At 35.6% G+C, this 6,446-nt stretch overlaps 1 long non-coding RNA gene across 1 annotated transcript; it reads right to left on the minus strand.

Moving 5' to 3' along the window:
• Nucleotides 1-956: 956 nt before the first annotated feature.
• On the minus strand, nt 957-2,937 carry LOC107779859 (uncharacterized). The gene is made up of 2 exons (XR_001646704.2): nt 2,414-2,937; nt 957-1,535 (listed from the first exon to the last, which is right to left on the minus strand). It is a non-coding gene; the product is annotated as an uncharacterized LOC107779859 (long non-coding RNA).
• Nucleotides 2,938-6,446: the final 3,509 nt, after the last annotated feature.

The following is a 6,446-nucleotide window of genomic DNA, read 5'->3' on the forward strand; positions in this document are numbered from 1 at the left end:
GAATTAAAATGAAAACAAGCCCAAACCGATTTCAACCCAATTCTGCACTCTCTTTTATTATATTTTTTATTTTAAAAACAAAACCTAAATAAATCAAAAATAGAAATTCATTAATTAAACACTTAATACAATTATTTGCACACATATATTAAAATATTTAAAGCAGGTAAAATCAAACAAAACAACAATCACGGACAAAGATGCTTATTTATGATTTTTCTATTTAATAACCGGATTACGGTTCAAACTGCATATGACACACATTTTTTTGTATTTTGTTTCAATAATAATAAAAATGGACAAAAATCATAGATAATTAACAAAATGCCACGTGAAAGATCCGAAAATTGTACAGCAAGACCGATCGCTATTATTTTTGTTTCTTTTGGAGCGATTGTCGCGTAAAACAAAAATCACGTGCTCACAGGCCAAAAAGTCATAACCCAGGCCCGCACTTTGGAACCCAACAAAACTCACAAAATCTGATAACTCATTCAATTACGAGTCCAACCATACAAGTTTTACTCAAATCTGACTTCAAATCGATATTCAAAACTCAAAAATTGACATTATGAAACTTTAGGCAAAACCCCCCAATTTTCTCTTTAAATTCACAAACCAATTACCAAAAACGAAGATGGATTTACGAAATATAACCAAAAATTAGTGAAAATCGCCTCAAAATATGCCCGATTCTGAACTTCCCAACTCAAAATATGTTATATGAATAAAACCTTCATTTTAATACTGTTCTGCCTCGTTTCGTGTGTCAAATAATCTCCAAACTCGCTTTTGATGCCTCCATTGGGTTCCTTGTGAAATTATAGTCAAGTTAGTCTCTTGAATCACTCCATTTGACCTTGTATTGAAAGAGATATGTTGGTTTCATTATTTAAAAATAGTGCAGATTTTTAAATATGATGTCAGTTGCAATTTTGTAATTAATCTGAAAAATCTGGCAACCCAATTCTTGGTAAAATGATCATAAACTCCTCATACGATGTCCAAATTTGACGATTCTTTTTTATATGGCTCCGTAATTACGATACGGATCTAATGCTTCAATAAAAGCAGAAATTGGAGCTTATTTGCTTAATGTAGCACCATTTATGCTTGAATAAACGACGTCGAAACATTAAAAACGAGTGCAACACAACCCAAATCTATTTGAAACTCACCCAAGCCCCTCGGGACCCTATCCGAACATACCAACAAGTTCCATAAACTAATAGGGACCTACTCGAGGCCTCAAATCACGCATATAAACATCGAAATGACGAATCACACTCCAAATCAAACTTAATGAACTTTTCCAAACCATCAAATTCCAATTTTCGCCAATTAGTGCCGAATCCTTCTAGAAATATCCAATTGCAAATCCGAAAATACGACCGAATCCAAAATCACCATCCAGATCTAATAAAACCATCAAAACTCCAATCTGAGATGAAATGCTAAAAAGTCCAACTTGGTCAGCTCTCCCAACTTAAAACTTCTATCATGCAGTTCATTCTTTCAAATCGATACTGAACAACCTGAAAACCAAAATCGATGATTCACAAAAGTCATAATACATTATGCGGAGATATTCGTGCCCTCAAATTACCGAGCAAAGTTCAAATGCTCAAAACGACTGGTCGGGTTGTTATAGTGAAAGCTGATCCAAAGAAACAACATAGCTAAACGGGTAGCATCAGTGATACAACAATTTTCAGCTTAACCAATTTAGAAAACCCAGAGAATCAGCAGCAGCTAAGTATAACTTAGAAAAAATAGTTTTAATCTCTTTTTGTGACTGTTTTTGTTTTTCAAATATGGGAAATTAAAATTTCTAGAAGTTGATAGGAGTAGAGTATTTTGCAAATGCGTGAGAATGAATCAATCAGTTAGTGTGAATGTGTTGGGTGTCCTTTTATAACAGAATTCACCATTTTTTCTGTTGTTTCCTTTTCCTTCTATTTTCGGTTTCTTACCTCCCATCTTCTGTTTATTACTCTAAAGTCTCTAACAAAGATCCCTTTCCTCTTCTCTTTTGCTAAGTAGTCTTTAAGACCCCCTTTCTAGAAACTTCATAAATAATTGACTCAAAAAATTCTCTCAAAATTTATCCCTGAACTAACTCTTAATCTTTCAGTGATTTCTAGAGTTAACTCAACTGCCAATATGAATTAAAATTAACTACAACCTAAGAACAATAACTAATTACTAATGATAAAACAACAAAAGAATTCGAACAGGCCAACTCATGATATCAACTAAATGGCTAAAGATGAAATCAAACTAACTGAAGAATGCCCTTAATTTCTAATGCTATTTGATCAAAGATTAAACATGTGATTGTTCAACTACGAATCAAAGCAAACAACACTCATAAAAATGAAAACAAAATGAATGAAACAGAGGGAAACAGTACCTATTAGATTAACACAAGCGGCCAACAAAAATTTTGGTGAGCCGGGGGAATTATTAAACTTGCACTAACCGAAATTATTTTACGCCGGCCAGTTCTATATGTAGAAATACCTTTCGCTAGGTCGGAGGAGATGATGCAAGGTGATGAGGGGAACTGGACGATCAACCAGGGTTTGATAGGATTCTAGCAGCCACAAAATGGGATAAGACTAACACGAATTGACAGCACTCATCAAGATACATCGATTGGTGTGAGTTTTAACTTCATTCGGGCAAAGATTAAAGAGAAAGAAAGGTGAAGTTTTAGGTTTTGGTCCGATTCTAGATCTACTAAATGAAAATATTGGAAGGGATTTCTGGAAAACTAATAATGGATTTGAAATGAGGAAAGGCTGGTGATTGCAGGGTAATGATTTGGAGTTGTTTGGAGGTGGCCCCCCGACGTGAGATGATTTTCGGCGGGCGGTGGAGAGAGATGGAGGGGAAATGGGGGTTAGAGAGAGTCCTGTGGGGTGGGGTAGGCCGGGTTGGGACAGCTTTATGTGGATGGGAGATCATTTTGGAGCCATTGGATCAAATTGGCTGAAGGGTGGAGGTTGAACGTGTCACGACCCAAAACTCACTATAGGTCGTGATGGCAACCAACATCGCTGTTAGGCAAGCCAATAGTGAACTACCAACTTAATTATGCATTTTATTTTTTTTTGAAATCGTGAATTTTATTAGATAAAGAAATCAATGCATTAAAATCATAAAAGCTTACAACTTAAATAGAATAGATAATAAAATTGTGTAAATGCTAAGCAAAAACACAAATAACTTCTAGAACATCCCAAAATCCGGTGTCACAAGTGCATGAGCATTTACTAATAAGTACTGTGAGCACGTGATTTTTGCCCTATATGAATTACTCCCATAAATTCAAAACAAAATAATTTCTTTTCATTATTTGCAATTTTTGTGGATTTTGTGGCATTTTCTGTTAATTATTTGCATTTGTCTGTGCATTTCATTTTACTTAATTAATGAAAAATACAAAATAGTGCATTTGCATTTAGGACTCAATTTTATATATATTTTTTTTAGGATAATTAGTTATTTAATATTACAAAAAATGAAGAAAAATCACAAAAAAATAGTTCACTTTGCATTTTTAATCTTTACTTTTCGAATTTGTCATAGTTTTCTTTTAAATTAAGACTTAATTAATTTTTGAGGAAACAATTAGTTTAGTTTTGGAATTAAATCAAGTTTTTCTATTTTAATTTGTATTTAATAAAAATCTGAAAATCAAAAAGAAAAAAAAGAAGAAAATGAAAAGAAACAAAAGGTCTTAATAAAAGACCCAATTTTTGGGCCAAATTCACCCAGATGCCCGTCCAAATCACCCCTTACCCGGCCCAAAACCACCCTGACCCGGTCCAGTCTCCCCACTTAATCAAAAGGACCCTGTTTCACTTAGGATGGATCTGAGTCGTCGAGGTTAATTAATCTAACGGCTCAGAAGCTAGCGTCGTTTGATATATCAGTGTCCGAATGGAACCCCCTCCCTCCTCTTCGTCCCTCACCATCTTAGAGACCCCCCTTTAGCCCCGCGCTAAACCACCGCCTGCCGCCCGCCGGAAATCGCCCACGGCGGCGTCCGGCGTCCAAACCCTACCAAATTTACACTCCTGACTCCTCTCCACCTCCCCATTCCAAAACCCCAAACTGTTTCTCTCAAATCCCAGCCCTATTTCTCGAATCTTCAATCGAAAATCAAACTAAAACTTGACTTCTCCCAAATCATTTCGCACTAACACTCTGGAACCCTCACACCCCCCTCTTCCCCAATCTCTATTCTATTCCCTTCCAATCATCTTAGATTCCGTCAAATCTTGATTCAAAGGGATGAACCCTAAAACCCCAAATCGCTTTTGCGGCATACATCAGCCTACGCTTCCGATTTTCACGTTTCGAAGCTCGATTCAATGCAAAAGTGATGTTGTTCAGTTGTTCTTAACAAAGAACAAGTGATTAGAATTAATTTCGTTAAATTGAAGGTTCCAGTGTTGGCTTTGAGTTTATCCAGTGTTGGCTTCGAGTTTTACTTGGTGAGTCTTTTTTCCTTTTGTGTCCGTTATTGTTCATTTTGATTCTCCTTATTCTTCTTTCTTTCTACGACTATTTGAGTGACATGTCCTCCATCTGAAATTGATCAAAGAGTTTTGAGCTTAGTCTCTCCCTTTAAATTAATTTGGGGTTCATTTTTGTTCTGTTCAATTTTTAGTTTTCTTTTCTAAGTTCTCAACTGATGTTCTCTGTGTTTTTATGATATTTTCTGATAATCAGCTTAGGTTAGACTTTTGTTAAATTGGTAATTCAATTCCGGTTTAGTATTTTAGCTTAAAAAGAAATCAGTCGCTTAGTTTAGATTTTGATTTTGAAGTCATTTAATTGTTTCCCTTTTCTACTTCTCATCGATTTAGTTGAATGAATTTTTTCTGATTTTGTTTGGGCCTTGGGTTTAATTCTGACAATTTATTTGGGGTTCAAACCATTGGGTCAATTTGACCCAGGTTCTGCCTAGCCTCAAGGGTAAATAACAGGGGGGTTTAAGGGTGATTTGGGAATTGTAAGTGAAGAATCTCTTTGTAACTGAAAAGGAAGCTTCTAGGAAGCTAGGGAGGGGGACTGATTTGAAGTTCAAAAACTTAAATAAAGGACTCTTAAGCAAAAAACAAAATTCGAAAGGGGGCAAAATGCAAGCTGAGGCTGCCATACTTTCTTGCCTATAAAGGCATCTTTTCTTGGACTGAAAGGCGAACCCAAGAGCTAAGAGACCTGAAGGGCTAAAAAATAGAAAAAAAAAACAAACGAAAAAAAAAGTTGGACTATTCCATTGAAATTTCCTTTTCCCTTTGTGATTTCTGGAGTTTTCATGCCCTGAAACCTTTTTCTAATCCATATGAGGGCTCAAAGGGTTTGATTTGTTTGGTTCGAGAGGTTGGCCTGAAGTTCTGGTTGATTTTGTTGTTATTGTGCACTATTTTCTGGATTTGAGTTGGCTGTTTTGCTGGGAATCATTGTTCCATTGCTTTTCCTTGCTGATTTCTGCTGTCTTTGCTCGGCTGTAGCTATTGTTTGTTCACTTTTGTTTCCTCTGTTAATTTCCAAGTATTTCCTCATACCATTGTTAACAAATGGGGTGCTACAAGTTAGAACCAGACTGAATCTCTGTACATAGTTGATAATTTGGTTTGAATTTGAACAAAAGCATTGGTTAATGTTGAACTTCCATTAGCTCCTGCTGTTTTATGTCCTTAATTTCTCCTGTCCTAAAGTAATTCAATATTTTACTTTCAAAATATGTTAGTCTGTTTATTCATGCTCAATGGTTTAGGGTTGTTAGGTCGTTTGAATGAGTGCTTGGATTTTTGGGCTCTATAATTGTAAATGGAAGCTCATGGGTGAATGGACTGTTAGGGTCATGTTGCGCTTGAACTTTAATTTGTTATTTTCAGCTTTATTGTGGGTTGAATCTTCCTGCAATTGATGTTTTAAAGGGGGATTTTGTGTCGAATATTGTGAGTCAAGATGCAGTAGCTAATTTACTCAATTTGAGCATGCTTACTTGGTTACGGAAATTACCTGGGTTTGTTGTTGTTAGAATAAACTGTAAATACAGATTTAGCACGTGCTTGCATAAAGTGTGTTAGGAGTTGCATAACTGAATAACAGCTGAATCCCTATAATTGTTCAATTTTATTCTCGTGTCTTTGTCATGTAAATCCATAAGGTTGTCAAATGGTTGTAGATGTTTGATTTCGGAATTAGTAAATTTCTCTAGCCAGTCCCAGTTCTTGAGTATCATTTTTTAGAAATGACTTGAAATTCAAGTTTGTTCAAGGGCTATAGTTGCATTCATATTCTAATACAAGTGATGGCTGCTTTTGAGTTTGGTCGTTGACGCTAATGTGTGAGAGGTGTTATTGCATGTAAGGCTGTCTAGAATCCGTGTGTGAAATGTAAGGTTTCAAATGCATTTGAACGCA

This window comes from Nicotiana tabacum, chromosome 6 (genome assembly GCF_000715075.1).
Source record: "Nicotiana tabacum cultivar K326 chromosome 6, ASM71507v2, whole genome shotgun sequence".
Taxonomy (NCBI): Eukaryota; Viridiplantae; Streptophyta; class Magnoliopsida; order Solanales; family Solanaceae; genus Nicotiana; species Nicotiana tabacum.